The sequence below is a fragment of the Erpetoichthys calabaricus genome, chromosome 5 (genome assembly GCF_900747795.2).
Source record: "Erpetoichthys calabaricus chromosome 5, fErpCal1.3, whole genome shotgun sequence".
NCBI classification, from domain to species: Eukaryota; Metazoa; Chordata; class Cladistia; order Polypteriformes; family Polypteridae; genus Erpetoichthys; species Erpetoichthys calabaricus.
The window spans coordinates 137,305,133-137,318,975 of NC_041398.2; the positions used below are offsets into that span (position 1 = coordinate 137,305,133).

The window sequence follows — 13,843 nt, forward strand, 5'->3', positions numbered from 1 at the left end:
TATGCTTGAGAATTTACTAGAAAGAGCACTTTTATTCAAATTAATTCTTGGACCAGAAATCTTTTGAAATTCTCTAAGTGCTGTTAAGACTGCAAGCACAGTATTTTGTGGGTCTGATATATAGAGTACCATATCATCTGCATATCGTGAAATTTTCTGTTCAAGTCCTTCTCTGATAATCCTCTTTATCTGATAAGCATTTCCACAGTGAACTGGCCAGTGGCTCAGTGGTGATTGCAAAAAGTAGTTGTGACAAGGGGCATCCTTGTCTGGTACCACATTCTAGATTAAGACATGGAAACGAACTGATATATATCTATTGTTGTTGTTTTCTTGTTGTTGCTGCTCCTTCAGCTGCTGCCGCACTTTCGGCAATGAGGATACAGTTGGTGATCACTTCCTGAAGGAAGTAAAGCTTTATTTCATATGCGGCCAGGAAAGGAAGCAGTAAAGAATTTCAATTTGTAACTTAAATATGGTCAGGTGTAAACAAACAAATTCACATCTCCACTGAAGGATTGAGAGAATGCAGCCTTCCGGACACTTGCTGGAAATCTTCGCTTAAGACGAAAAAAATTTGAACACAATCTCAGATGAGTACCCCTTCAGATTTGGGCTGGAAATAAACCTCAATGAGTTTCAAGGATCCGTGAAGATTGATTTTATATGTTAGTGTGAAATGTTTCTTTGCGTTGAATTTCGCAACTCTGCCGGCGTTTGGAATGTGGAATTTATTTTCTACAATTTTCAGAATATTTCATTCTCACGTATGTCAGAAACAAAAAGAAACAAAAATTCCTTGCAAATCTGTGAAGCTCTTGATTTCTTTAGAATTATATTCCTTCGAGAAATTTGCTTTGAAACAGAAATTGCAAATTTTGCAGCACAAAGCAGTCACACTCGCCAGGCGTGCTATCTGCTGGCTTGTTGGTCTAGGGGTATGATTCTCGTTTTGGGTGCGAGAGGTCCCGGGTTCAAATCCCGGACAAGCCCACCTTTGCTTCTTCCTTTGCAATTTGCCTCTTCCAGAAAAGGTGGGAATCACCCCACGAAGCTTCTGAATGGCTGAAAGACGGTGCTTCCACGTTTCGCGCACCTGACAAAACGGACACATTCAAAAGCGAGAACCTTAAAGAAACTCCTCTTCCCATTGCTGCCGTGTTGTTATGTTCATGGCATGGTTCATCCTAAAGAAATGCTTTTCCTTGGTGAAATGGTAGAAAACGACTCCTTACCTGGAATGATTGAAAATACTGGAGCTTCATCTGTTCTTGATGCCGCTGCTGCCTAAAACTTGGAGGAAATGTTTGCTGATTTTTGCTGAAAGCAGTGTAAAACTTCACACAAAGGAAGACAATTGTCTGATGGCAAAATTGATTTCAACTTTCAGCGTTCCAATTCAAGAAGCAAAAGTTCCGTACGAACCGTAAATTTTAAAACACTGCCGGTGAGGCCCCGCTTCAGTCGATCTTTGGCTTGTTGGTCTAGGGGTATGATTCTCGCTACGGGTGCGAGAAGTCCCGGGTTCAAATCCCGGACAGGCCCTTGTTTGTTTGCGATTAATATCGGACAGTACATAAGTTACGTTGCAGAGATAGTTTGGAATGCTGAAAGTTCCACGTACCGTTCCAGTCTACTAAATAATTAGGCAGAGCAATAGAATGAGAAACAGCAACCGAAAAACTTTCTTCCCGCTGCCGTCGGCGTTTCTTCGCCGGTACATGTCAATTTCGGCACTGATTCTTACAGAAATAGTTTGTCTTGCATGTCGGTTGAAAAAAGAACTTGCTGACCGTAAACACTCTAAAATACCTGACAAACACAATCATTAATTCATTTAAGACATGGAAACGAACTGATATATATCTATTGTTGTTGTTTTCTTGTTGTTGCTGCTCCTTCAGCTGCTGCCGCACTTTCGGCAATGAGGATACAGTTGGTGATCACTTCCTGAAGGAAGTAAAGCTTTATTTCATATGCGGCCAGGAAAGGAAGCAGTAAAGAATTTCAATTTGTAACTTAAATATGGTCAGGTGTAAACAAACAAATTCACATCTCCACTGAAGGATTGAGAGAATGCAGCCTTCCGGACACTTGCTGGAAATCTTCGCGTAAGACGAAAAAAATTTGAACGCAATCTCAGATGAGTACCCCTTCAGATTTGGGCTGGAAATAAACCTCAATGAGTTTCAAGGATCCGTGAAGATTGATTTTATACGTTAGTGTGAAATGTTTCTTTGCGTTGAATTTCGCAACTCTGCCGGCGTTTGGAATGTGGAATTTATTTTCTACAATTTTCAGAATATTTCATTTTCACGTATGTCAGAAACAAAAAGAAACAAAAATTCCTTGCAAATCTGTGAAGCTCTTGATTTCTTTAGAATTATATTCCTTCGAGAAATTTGCTTTGAAACAGAAATTGCAAATTTTGCAGCACAAAGCAGTCACACTCGCCAGGCGTGCTATCCGCTGGCTTGTTGGTCTAGGGGTATGATTCTCGCTTTGGGTGCGAGAGGTCCCGGGTTCAAATCCCGGACAAGCCCATCTTCCTTTACCCACGTTAACTCTTGTCCTAGTGCTTCAATTCGGTTGTGTTCTCTGCATTTCCGCGCAAAGTCTGAGCGACATACAAAACGGTTGTCCACCTATAACACTTTGCCTCTGTTTTGTGCTTCCACTACACAAATTGACCTTAACCTAAGAAAAATCTTTGTGCCACTCAAGACGCAGATTGTAGGCAACTGTTATCTTCAAGAGTATCCTGTAAAGCCTTGAAAAATTAACTCTTGAAATGCGTGAAGAGAAATAACCTTCCAAACCCGACGTGGGACATTAAAGGAACACTTGCTGCAATGGCTTGTTGGTCTAGGGGTATGATTCTCGCTTAGGGTGCGAGAGGTCCCGGGTTCAAATCCCGGACAAACCCACCTCTGCTTCTTCCTTTGCAATTTGCCTCTTCCAGAAAAGGTGGGAATCACCCCAGGAAGCTTCTGAATGGCTTAGGAAAGACGGTGCTTCCACGTTTCGCTTACCAGATGCACCTGACAAAACGGACGCATTCAAAAGCGAGAACCTTAAAGAAACTCCTCTTCCCATTGCTGCCGTGTTGTTACGTTCATGGCATGGTTCATTCTAAAGAAATGCTTTTCCTTGGTGAAATGGTAGAAAACGACTCCTTACCTGGAATGATTGAAAATACTGGAGCTTCATCTGTTCTTGATGCCGCTGCTGCCTAGAACTTGGAGGAAATGTTTGCTGATTTTTGCTGAAAGCAGTGTAAAACTTCACACAAAGCAAGACAATTGTCTGATGGCAAAAATGATTGCAACTTTCAGCGTTCCAATTCAAGAAGCAAAAGTTCCGTACGAACCGTAAATTTTAAAACACTGCCGGTGAGGCCCCGCTTCAGCCGATCTTTGGCTTGTTGGTCTAGGGGTATGATTCTCGCTTCGGGTGCGAGAGGTCCCGGGTTCAAATCCCGGACGGGCCCTTCTTAGTTTGTTTGTTTGCGATTAATATCGGACAGTACATAAGTTACGTTTCAGAGATAGTTTGGAATGCTGAAAGTTCCACGTACTGTTCCAGTATACTAAATAATTAGGCAGAGGAATAGAATGAGAAACAGCAACAGAAAAATTTTCTTCCTGCTGCCGTCGGCGTTTCTTTGCCGGTACATGTCAATTTCGGCACTGATTCTTACAGAAATAGTTTGTCTTGCATGTCGGTTGAAAAAAGAACTTGCTGACCGTAAACACTCCAAAATACCTGACAAATACAATCATTAATTCATTTAAGACATGGAAACGAACTGATATATATCTATTGTTGTTGTTTTCTTGTTGTTGCTGCTCCTTCAGCTGCTGCCGCACTTTCGGCAATGAGGATACAGTTGGTGATCACTTCCTGAAGGAAGTAAAGCTTTATTTCATATGCGGCCAGGAAAGGAAGCAGTAAAGAATTTCAATTTGTAACTTAAATATGGTCAGGTGTAAACAAACAAATTCACATCTCCACTGAAGGATTGAGAGAATGCAGCCTTCCGGACACTTGCTGGAAATCTTCGCTTAAGACGAAAAAAATTTGAACGCAATCTCAGATGAGTACCCCTTCAGATTTGGGCTGGAAATAAACCTCAATGAGTTTCAAGGATCCGTGAAGATTGATTTTATACGTTAGTGTGAAATGTTTCTTTGCGTTGAATTTCGCAACTCTGCCGGCGTTTGGAATGTGGAATTTATTTTCTACAATTTTCAGAATATTTCATTCTCACGTATGTCAGAAACAAAAAGAAACAAAAATTCCTTGCAAATCTGTGAAGCTCTTGATTTCTTTAGAATTATATTCCTTCGAGAAATTTGCTTTGAAACAGAAATTGCAAATTTTGCAGCACAAAGCAGTCACACTCGCCAGGCGTGCTGTCCGCTGGCTTGTTGGTCTAGGGGAATGATTCTCGCTTTGGGTGCGAGAGGTCCCGGGTTCAAATCCCGGACAAGCCCATCTTCCTTTACCCACGTTAACTCTTGTCCTAGTGCTTCAATTCGGTTGCGTTCTCTGCATTTCCGCGCAAAGTCTGAGCGACATGCAAAACGGTTGTCGACCTATAACACTTTGCCTCTGTTTTGTGCTTCCACTACACAAATTGACCTTAACCTAACAAAAATCTTTGTGCCACTCAAGACGCAGATTGTAGGCAACTGTTATCTTCAAGAGTATCCTGTAAAGCCTTGAAAAATTAACTCTTGAAATGCGTGAAGAGAAATAACCTTCCAAACCCGACGTGGGACATTAAAGGAACACTTGCTGTGATGGCTTGTTGGTCTAGGGGTATGATTCTCGCTTAGGGTGCGAGAGGTCCCGGGTTCAAATCCCGGACAAGCCCACCTTTGCTTCTTCCTTTGCAATTTGCCTCTTCCAGAAAAGGTGGGAATCACCCCAGGAAGCTTCTGAATGGCTTAGGAAAGACGGTGCTTCCACATTTCGCGTACCAGATGCACCTGACAAAACGGACACATTCAAAAGCGAGAACCTTAAAGAAACTCCTCTTCCCATTGCTGCCGTGTTGTTACGTTCATGGCATGGTTCATCCTAAAGAAATGCTTTTCCTTGGTGAAATGGTAGAAAACGACTCCTTAACTGGAATGATTGAAAATACTGGAGCTTCATCTGTTCTTGATGCCGCTGCTGCCTAGAACTTGGAGGAAATGTTTGCTGATTTTTGCTGAAAGCAGTGTAAAACTTCACACAAAGGAAGACAATTGTCTGATGGCAAAATTGATTTCAACTTTCAGCGTTCCAATTCAAGAAGCAAAAGTTCCGTACGAACCGTAAATTTTAAAACACTGCCGGTGAGGCCCCGCTTCAGCCGATCTTTGGCTTGTTGGTCTAGGGGTATGATTCTCGCTTCGGGTGCGAGAGGTCCCGGGTTCAAATCCCGGACAGGCCCTTCTTAGTTTGTTTGTTTGCGATTAATATCGGACAGTACATAAGTTACGTTTCAGAGATAGTTTGGAATGCTGAAAGTTCCACGTACCGTTCCAGTCTACTAAATAATTAGGCAGAGCAATAGAATGAGAAACAGCAACAGAAAAATTTTCTTCCCGCTGCCGTCGGCGTTTCTTCGCCGGTACATGTCAATTTCGGCACTGATTCTTACAGAAATAGTTTGTCTTGCATGTCGGTTGAAAAAAGAACTTGCTGACCGTAAACACTCTAAAATACCTGACAAACACAATCATTAATTCATTTAAGACATGGAAACGAACTGATATATATCTATTGTTGTTGTTTTCTTGTTGTTGCTGCTCCTTCAGCTGCTGCCGCACTTTCGGCAATGAGGATACAGTTGGTGATCACTTCCTGAAGGAAGTAAAGCTTTATTTCATATGCGGCCAGGAAAGGAAGCAGTAAAGAATTTCAATTTGTAACTTAAATATGGTCAGGTGTAAACAAACAAATTCACATCTCCACTGAAGGATTGAGAGAATGCAGCCTTCCGGACACTTGCTGGAAATCTTCGCTTAAGACGAAAAAAATTTGAACGCAATCTCAGATGAGTACCCCTTCAGATTTGGGCTGGAAATAAACCTCAATGAGTTTCAAGGATCCGTGAAGATTGATTTTATACGTTAGTGTGAAATGTTTCTTTGCGTTGAATTTCGCAACTCTGCCGGCGTTTGGAATGTGGAATTTATTTTCTACAATTTTCAGAATATTTCATTCTCACGTATGTCAGAAACAAAAAGAAACAAAAATTCCTTGCAAATCTGTGAAGCTCTTGATTTCTTTAGAATTATATTCCTTCGAGAAATTTGCTTTGAAACAGAAATTGCAAATTTTGCAGCACAAAGCAGTCACACTCGCCACGCGTGCTATCCGATGGCTTGTTGGTCTAGGGGTATGATTCTCGCTTTGGGTGCGAGAGGTCCCGGGTTCAAATCCCGGACAAGCCCATCTTCCTTTACCCACGTTAACTCTTGTCCTAGTGCTTCAATTCGGTTGCGTTCTCTGCATTTCCGCGCAAAGTCTGAGCGACATGCAAAACGGTTGTCGACCTATAACACTTTGCCTCTGTTTTGTGCTTCCACTACACAAATTGACCTTAACCTAACAAAAATCTTTGTGCCACTCAAGACGCAGATTGTAGGCAACTGTTATCTTCAAGAGTATCCTGTAAAGCCTTGAAAAATTAACTCTTGAAATGCGTGAAGAGAAATAACCTTCCAAACCCGACGTGGGACATTAAAGGAACACTTGCTGTGATGGCTTGTTGGTCTAGGGGTATGATTCTCGCTTAGGGTGCGAGAGGTCCCGGGTTCAAATCCCGGACAAGCCCACCTTTGCTTCTTCCTTTGCAATTTGCCTCTTCCAGAAAAGGTGGGAATCACCCCAGGAAGCTTCTGAATGGCTTAGGAAAGACGGTGCTTCCACATTTCGCGTACCAGATGCACCTGACAAAACGGACACATTCAAAAGCGAGAACCTTAAAGAAACTCCTCTTCCCATTGCTGCCGTGTTGTTACGTTCATGGCATGGTTCATCCTAAAGTAATGCTTTTCCTTGGTGAAATGGTAGAAAACGACTCCTTAACTGGAATGATTGAAAATACTGGAGCTTCATCTGTTCTTGATGCCGCTGCTGCCTAGAACTTGGAGGAAATGTTTGCTGATTTTTGCTGAAAGCAGTGTAAAACTTCACACAAAGGAAGACAATTGTCTGATGGCAAAATTGATTTCAACTTTCAGCGTTCCAATTCAAGAAGCAAAAGTTCCGTACGAACCGTAAATTTTAAAACACTGCCGGTCAGGCCCCGCTTCAGCCGATCTTTGGCTTGTTGGTCTAGGGGTATGATTCTCGCTTCGGGTGCGAGAGGTCCCGGGTTCAAATCCCGGACGGGCCCTTCTTAGTTTGTTTGTTTGCGATTAATATCGGACAGTACATAAGTTACGTTTCAGAGATAGTTTGGAATGCTGAAAGTTCCACGTACTGTTCCAGTATACTAAATAATTAGGCAGAGGAATAGAATGAGAAACAGCAACAGAAAAATTTTCTTCCTGCTGCCGTCGGCGTTTCTTTGCCGGTACATGTCAATTTCGGCACTGATTCTTACAGAAATAGTTTGTCTTGCATGTCGGTTGAAAAAAGAACTTGCTGACCGTAAACACTCCAAAATACCTGACAAATACAATCATTAATTCATTTAAGACATGGAAACGAACTGATATATATCTATTGTTGTTGTTTTCTTGTTGTTGCTGCTCCTTCAGCTGCTGCCGCACTTTCGGCAATGAGGATACAGTTGGTGATCACTTCCTGAAGGAAGTAAAGCTTTATTTCATATGCGGCCAGGAAAGGAAGCAGTAAAGAATTTCAATTTGTAACTTAAATATGGTCAGGTGTAAACAAACAAATTCACATCTCCACTGAAGGATTGAGAGAATGCAGCCTTCCGGACACTTGCTGGAAATCTTCGCTTAAGACGAAAAAAATTTGAACGCAATCTCAGATGAGTACCCCTTCAGATTTGGGCTGGAAATAAACCTCAATGAGTTTCAAGGATCCGTGAAGATTGATTTTATACGTTAGTGTGAAATGTTTCTTTGCGTTGAATTTCGCAACTCTGCCGGCGTTTGGAATGTGGAATTTATTTTCTACAATTTTCAGAATATTTCATTCTCACGTATGTCAGAAACAAAAAGAAACAAAAATTCCTTGCAAATCTGTGAAGCTCTTGATTTCTTTAGAATTATATTCCTTCGAGAAATTTGCTTTGAAACAGAAATTGCAAATTTTGCAGCACAAAGCAGTCACACTCGCCGCGCGTGCTATCCGCTGGCTTGTTGGTCTAGGGGTATGATTCTCGCTTTGGGTGCGAGAGGTCCCGGGTTCAAATCCCGGACAAGCCCATCTTCCTTTACCCACGTTAACTCTTGTCCTAGTGCTTCAATTCGGTTGCGTTCTCTGCATTTCCGCGCAAAGTCTGAGCGACATGCAAAACGGTTGTCCACCTATAACACTTTGCCTCTGTTTTGTGCTTCCACTACACAAATTGACCTTAACCTAACAAAAATCTTTGTGCCACTCAAGACGCAGATTGTAGGCAACTGTTATCTTCAAGAGTATCCTGTAAAGCCTTGAAAAATTAACTCTTGAAATGCGTGAAGAGAAATAACCTTCCAAACCCGACGTGGGACATTAAAGGAACACTTGCTGTGATGGCTTGTTGGTCTAGGGGTATGATTCTCGCTTAGGGTGCGAGAGGTCCCGGGTTCAAATTGCGGACAAGCCCACCTTTGCCTCTTCCAGAAAATGTGGGAATCAGCCCAGGAAGCTTCTGAATGGCTTAGGAAAGACGGTGCTTCCACGTTTCGCGTACCAGATGCACCTGACAAAACGGACACATTCAAAAGCGAGAACCTTAAAGAAACTCCTCTTCCCATTGCTGCCGTGTTGTTACGTTCATGGCATGGTTCATCCTAAAGAAATGCTTTTCCTTGGTGAAATGGTAGAAAACGACTCCTTACCTGGAATGATTGAAAATACTGGAGCTTCATCTGTTCTTGATGCCGCTGCTGCCTAGAACTTGGAGGAAATGTTTGCTGATTTTTGCTGAAAGCAGTGTAAAACTTCACACAAAGGAAGACAATTGTCTGATGGCAAAATTGATTTCAACTTTCAGCGTTCCAATTCAAGAAGCAAAAGTTCCGTACGAACCGTAAATTTTAAAACACTGCCGGTGAGGCCCCGCTTCAGCCGATCTTTGGCTTGTTGGTCTAGGGGTATGATTCTCGCTTCGGGTGCGAGAGGTCCCGGGTTCAAATCCCGGACAGGCCCTTCTTAGTTTGTTTGTTTGCGATTAATATCGGACAGTACATAAGTTACGTTTCAGAGATAGTTTGGAATGCTGAAAGTTCCACGTACCGTTCCAGTCTACTAAATAATTAGGCAGAGCAATAGAATGAGAAACAGCAACAGAAAAATTTTCTTCCCGCTGCCGTCGGCGTTTCTTCGCCGGTACATGTCAATTTCGGCACTGATTCTTACAGAAATAGTTTGTCTTGCATGTCGGTTGAAAAAAGAACTTGCTGACCGTAAACACTCTAAAATACCTGACAAACACAATCATTAATTCATTTAAGACATGGAAACGAACTGATATATATCTATTGTTGTTGTTTTCTTGTTGTTGCTGCTCCTTCAGCTGCTGCCGCACTTTCGGCAATGAGGATACAGTTGGTGATCACTTCCTGAAGGAAGTAAAGCTTTATTTCATATGCGGCCAGGAAAGGAAGCAGTAAAGAATTTCAATTTGTAACTTAAATATGGTCAGGTGTAAACAAACAAATTCACATCTCCAGTGAAGGATTGAGAGAATGCAGCCTTCCGGACACTTGCTGGAAATCTTCGCTTAAGACGAAAAAAATTTGAACGCAATCTCAGATGAGTACCCCTTCAGATTTGGGCTGGAAATAAACCTCAATGAGTTTCAAGGATCCGTGAAGATTGATTTTATACGTTAGTGTGAAATGTTTCTTTGCGTTGAATTTCGCAACTCTGCCGGCGTTTGGAATGTGGAATTTATTTTCTACAATTTTCAGAATATTTCATTCTCACGTATGTCAGAAACAAAAAGAAACAAAAATTCCTTGCAAATCTGTGAAGCTCTTGATTTCTTTAGAATTATATTCCTTCGAGAAATTTGCTTTGAAACAGAAATTGCAAATTTTGCAGCACAAAGCAGTCACACTCGCCAGGCGTGCTATCCGCTGGCTTGTTGGTCTAGGGGTATGATTCTCGCTTTGGGTGCGAGAGGTCCCGGGTTCAAATCCCGGACAAGCCCATCTTCCTTTACCCACGTTAACTCTTGTCCTAGTGCTTCAATTCGGTTGCGTTCTCTGCATTTCCGCGCAAAGTCTGAGCGACATGCAAAACGGTTGTCCACCTATAACACTTTGCCTCTGTTTTGTGCTTCCACTACACAAATTGACCTTAACCTAAGAAAAATGTTTGTGCCACTCAAGACGCAGATTGTAGGCAACTGTTATCTTCAAGAGTATCCTGTAAAGCCTTGAAAAATTAACTCTTGAAATGCGTGAAGAGAAATAACCTTCCAAACCCGACGTGGGACATTAAAGGAACACTTGCTGTGATGGTTTGTTGGTCTAGGGGTATGATTCTCGCTTAGGGTGCGAGAGGTCCCGGGTTCAAATCCCGGACAAGCCCACCTTTGCTTCTTCCTTTGCAATTTGCCTCTTCCAGAAAAGGTGGGAATCACCCCAGGAAGCTTCTGAATGGCTTAGGAAAGACGGTGCTTCCACGTTTCGCGTACCAGATGCACCTGACAAAACGGACACATTCAAAAGCGAGAACCTTAAAGAAACTCCTCTTCCCATTGCTGCCGTGTTGTTACGTTCATGGCATGGTTCATCCTAAAGAAATGCTTTTCCTTGGTGAAATGGTAGAAAACGACTCCTTACCTGGAATGATTGAAAATACTGGAGCTTCATCTGTTCTTGATGCCGCTGCTGCCTAGAACTTGGAGGAAATGTTTGCTGATTTTTGCTGAAAGCAGTGTAAAACTTCACACAAAGGAAGACAATTGTCTGATGGCAAAATTGATTTCAACTTTCAGCGTTCCAATTCAAGAAGCAAAAGTTCCGTACGAACCGTAAATTTTAAAACACTGCCGGTGAGGCCCCACTTCAGCCGATCTTTGGCTTGTTGGTCTAGGGGTATGATTCTCGCTTCGGGTGCGAGAGGTCCCGGGTTCAAATCCCGGACAGGCCCTTCTTAGTTTGTTTGTTTGCGATTAATATCGGACAGTACATAAGTTACGTTTCAGAGATAGTTTGGAATGCTGAAAGTTCCACGTACCGTTCCAGTCTACTAAATAATTAGGCAGAGCAATAGAATGAGAAACAGCAACAGAAAAATTTTCTTCCCGCTGCCGTCGGCGTTTCTTCGCCGGTACATGTCAATTTCGGCACTGATTCTTACAGAAATAGTTTGTCTTGCATGTCGGTTGAAAAAAGAACTTGCTGACCGTAAACACTCTAAAATACCTGACAAACACAATCATTACTTCATTTAAGACATGGAAACGAACTGATATATATCTATTGTTGTTGTTTTCTTGTTGTTGCTGCTCCTTCAGCTGCTGCCGCACTTTCGGCAATGAGGATACAGTTGGTGATCACTTCCTGAAGGAAGTAAAGCTTTATTTCATATGCGGCCAGGAAAGGAAGCAGTAAAGAATTTCAATTTGTAACTTAAATATGGTCAGGTGTAAACAAACAAATTCACATCTCCACTGAAGGATTGAGAGAATGCAGCCTTCCGGACACTTGCTGGAAATCTTCGCGTAAGACGAAAAAAATTTGAACGCAATCTCAGATGAGTACCCCTTCAGATTTGGGCTGGAAATAAACCTCAATGAGTTTCAAGGATCCGTGAAGATTGATTTTATACGTTAGTGTGAAATGTTTCTTTGCGTTGAATTTCGCAACTCTGCCGGCGTTTGGAATGTGGAATTTATTTTCTACAATTTTCAGAATATTTCATTCTCACGTATGTCAGAAACAAAAAGAAACAAAAATTCCTTGCAAATCTGTGAAGCTCTTGATTTCTTTAGAATTATATTCCTTCGAGAAATTTGCTTTGAAACAGAAATTGCAAATTTTGCAGCACAAAGCAGTCACACTAGCCAGGTATGCTATCCGCTGGCTTGTTGGTCTAGGGGTATGATTCTCGCTTTGGGTGCGAGAGGTCCCGGGTTCAAATCCCGGACAAGCCCATCTTCCTTTACCCACGTTAACTCTTGTCCTAGTGCTTCAATTCGGTTGCGTTCTCTGCATTTCCGCGCAAAGTCTGAGCGACATGCAAAACGGTTGTCCACCTATAACACTTTGCCTCTGTTTTGTGCTTCCACTACACAAATTGACCTTAACCTAAGAAAAATCTTTGTGCCACTCAAGACGCAGATTGTAGGCAACTGTTATCTTCAAGAGTATCCTGTAAAGCCTTGAAAAATTAACTCTTGAAATGCGTGAAGAGAAATAACCTTCCAAACCCGACGTGGGACATTAAAGGAACACTTGCTGTGATGGCTTGTTGGTCTAGGGGTATGATTCTCGCTTAGGGTGCGAGAGGTCCCGGGTTCAAATCCCGGACAAGCCCACCTTTGCTTCTTCCTTTGCAATTTGCCTCTTCCAGAAAAGGTGCGAATCACCCCAGGAAGCTTCTGAATGGCTTAGGAAAGACGGTGCTTCCACGTTTCGCGTACCAGATGCACCTGACAAAACGGACACATTCAAAAGCGAGAACCTTAAAGAAACTCCTCTTCCCATTGCTGCCGTGTTGTTACGTTCATGGCATGGTTCATCCTAAAGAAATGCTTTTCCTTGGTGAAATGGTAGAAAACGACTCCTTACCTGGAATGATTGAAAATACTGGAGCTTCATCTGTTCTTGATGCCGCTGCTGCCTAGAACTTGGAGGAAATGTTTGCTGATTTTTGCTGAAAGCAGTGTAAAACTTCACACAAAGGAAGACAATTGTCTGATGGCAAAATTGATTTCAACTTTCAGCGTTCCAATTCAAGAAGCAAAAGTTCCGTACGAACCGTAAATTTTAAAACACTGCCGGTGAGGCCCCACTTCAGCCGATCTTTGGCTTGTTGGTCTAGGGGTATGATTCTCGCTTCGGGTGCGAGAGGTCCCGGGTTCAAATCCCGGACAGGCCCTTCTTAGTTTGTTTGTTTGCGATTAATATCGGACAGTACATAAGTTACGTTTCAGAGATAGTTTGGAATGCTGAAAGTTCCACGTACCGTTCCAGTCTACTAAATAATTAGGCAGAGCAATAGAATGAGAAACAGCAACAGAAAAATTTTCTTCCCGCTGCCGTCGGCGTTTCTTCGCCGGTACATGTCAATTTCGGCACTGATTCTTACAGAAATAGTTTGTCTTGCATGTCGGTTGAAAAAAGAACTTGCTGACCGTAAACACTCTAAAATACCTGACAAACACAATCATTAATTCATTTAAGATATGGAAACGAACTGATATATATCTATTGTTGTTGTTTTCTTGTTGTTGCTGCTCCTTCAGCTGCTGCCGCACTTTCGGCAATGAGGATACAGTTGGTGATCACTTCCTGAAGGAAGTAAAGCTTTATTTCATATGCGGCCAGGAAAGGAAGCAGTAAAGAATTTCAATTTGTAACTTAAATATGGTCAGGTGTAAACAAACAAATTCACATCTCCACTGAAGGATTGAGAGAATGCAGCCTTCCGGACACTTGCTGGAAATCTTCGCTTAAGACGAAAAAAATTTGAACGCAATCTCAGA

General features: G+C 42.2%; 18 non-coding genes across 18 annotated transcripts; all 18 read left to right on the plus strand.

Annotated features, from left to right (window-relative positions):
* The first annotated feature begins 921 nt into the window (after positions 1-921).
* On the plus strand, positions 922-993 carry trnap-ugg (transfer RNA proline (anticodon UGG)). Its single transcript has one exon. It is a non-coding gene; the product is annotated as a tRNA-Pro (tRNA).
* Positions 994-2,471: 1,478 nt separating this feature from the next.
* trnap-ugg (transfer RNA proline (anticodon UGG)) lies at positions 2,472-2,543 on the plus strand. Its single transcript has one exon. It is a non-coding gene; the product is annotated as a tRNA-Pro (tRNA).
* A 311-nt stretch (positions 2,544-2,854) lies between these two features.
* On the plus strand, positions 2,855-2,926 carry trnap-agg (transfer RNA proline (anticodon AGG)). Its single transcript has one exon. It is a non-coding gene; the product is annotated as a tRNA-Pro (tRNA).
* A 492-nt stretch (positions 2,927-3,418) lies between these two features.
* Positions 3,419-3,490, plus strand: trnap-cgg (transfer RNA proline (anticodon CGG)). The gene has a single exon. It is a non-coding gene; the product is annotated as a tRNA-Pro (tRNA).
* Positions 3,491-4,424: 934 nt separating this feature from the next.
* trnap-ugg (transfer RNA proline (anticodon UGG)) lies at positions 4,425-4,496 on the plus strand. The gene has a single exon. It is a non-coding gene; the product is annotated as a tRNA-Pro (tRNA).
* Positions 4,497-4,807: 311 nt separating this feature from the next.
* Positions 4,808-4,879, plus strand: trnap-agg (transfer RNA proline (anticodon AGG)). Its single transcript has one exon. It is a non-coding gene; the product is annotated as a tRNA-Pro (tRNA).
* A 492-nt stretch (positions 4,880-5,371) lies between these two features.
* trnap-cgg (transfer RNA proline (anticodon CGG)) lies at positions 5,372-5,443 on the plus strand. The gene has a single exon. It is a non-coding gene; the product is annotated as a tRNA-Pro (tRNA).
* Positions 5,444-6,377: 934 nt separating this feature from the next.
* trnap-ugg (transfer RNA proline (anticodon UGG)) lies at positions 6,378-6,449 on the plus strand. Its single transcript has one exon. It is a non-coding gene; the product is annotated as a tRNA-Pro (tRNA).
* Positions 6,450-6,760: 311 nt separating this feature from the next.
* Positions 6,761-6,832, plus strand: trnap-agg (transfer RNA proline (anticodon AGG)). Its single transcript has one exon. It is a non-coding gene; the product is annotated as a tRNA-Pro (tRNA).
* A 492-nt stretch (positions 6,833-7,324) lies between these two features.
* On the plus strand, positions 7,325-7,396 carry trnap-cgg (transfer RNA proline (anticodon CGG)). Its single transcript has one exon. It is a non-coding gene; the product is annotated as a tRNA-Pro (tRNA).
* A 934-nt stretch (positions 7,397-8,330) lies between these two features.
* On the plus strand, positions 8,331-8,402 carry trnap-ugg (transfer RNA proline (anticodon UGG)). Its single transcript has one exon. It is a non-coding gene; the product is annotated as a tRNA-Pro (tRNA).
* Positions 8,403-9,258: 856 nt separating this feature from the next.
* trnap-cgg (transfer RNA proline (anticodon CGG)) lies at positions 9,259-9,330 on the plus strand. Its single transcript has one exon. It is a non-coding gene; the product is annotated as a tRNA-Pro (tRNA).
* Positions 9,331-10,264: 934 nt separating this feature from the next.
* Positions 10,265-10,336, plus strand: trnap-ugg (transfer RNA proline (anticodon UGG)). The gene has a single exon. It is a non-coding gene; the product is annotated as a tRNA-Pro (tRNA).
* Positions 10,337-10,647: 311 nt separating this feature from the next.
* trnap-agg (transfer RNA proline (anticodon AGG)) lies at positions 10,648-10,719 on the plus strand. The gene has a single exon. It is a non-coding gene; the product is annotated as a tRNA-Pro (tRNA).
* A 492-nt stretch (positions 10,720-11,211) lies between these two features.
* trnap-cgg (transfer RNA proline (anticodon CGG)) lies at positions 11,212-11,283 on the plus strand. Its single transcript has one exon. It is a non-coding gene; the product is annotated as a tRNA-Pro (tRNA).
* Positions 11,284-12,217: 934 nt separating this feature from the next.
* On the plus strand, positions 12,218-12,289 carry trnap-ugg (transfer RNA proline (anticodon UGG)). Its single transcript has one exon. It is a non-coding gene; the product is annotated as a tRNA-Pro (tRNA).
* A 311-nt stretch (positions 12,290-12,600) lies between these two features.
* Positions 12,601-12,672, plus strand: trnap-agg (transfer RNA proline (anticodon AGG)). The gene has a single exon. It is a non-coding gene; the product is annotated as a tRNA-Pro (tRNA).
* Positions 12,673-13,164: 492 nt separating this feature from the next.
* trnap-cgg (transfer RNA proline (anticodon CGG)) lies at positions 13,165-13,236 on the plus strand. Its single transcript has one exon. It is a non-coding gene; the product is annotated as a tRNA-Pro (tRNA).
* Positions 13,237-13,843: the final 607 nt, after the last annotated feature.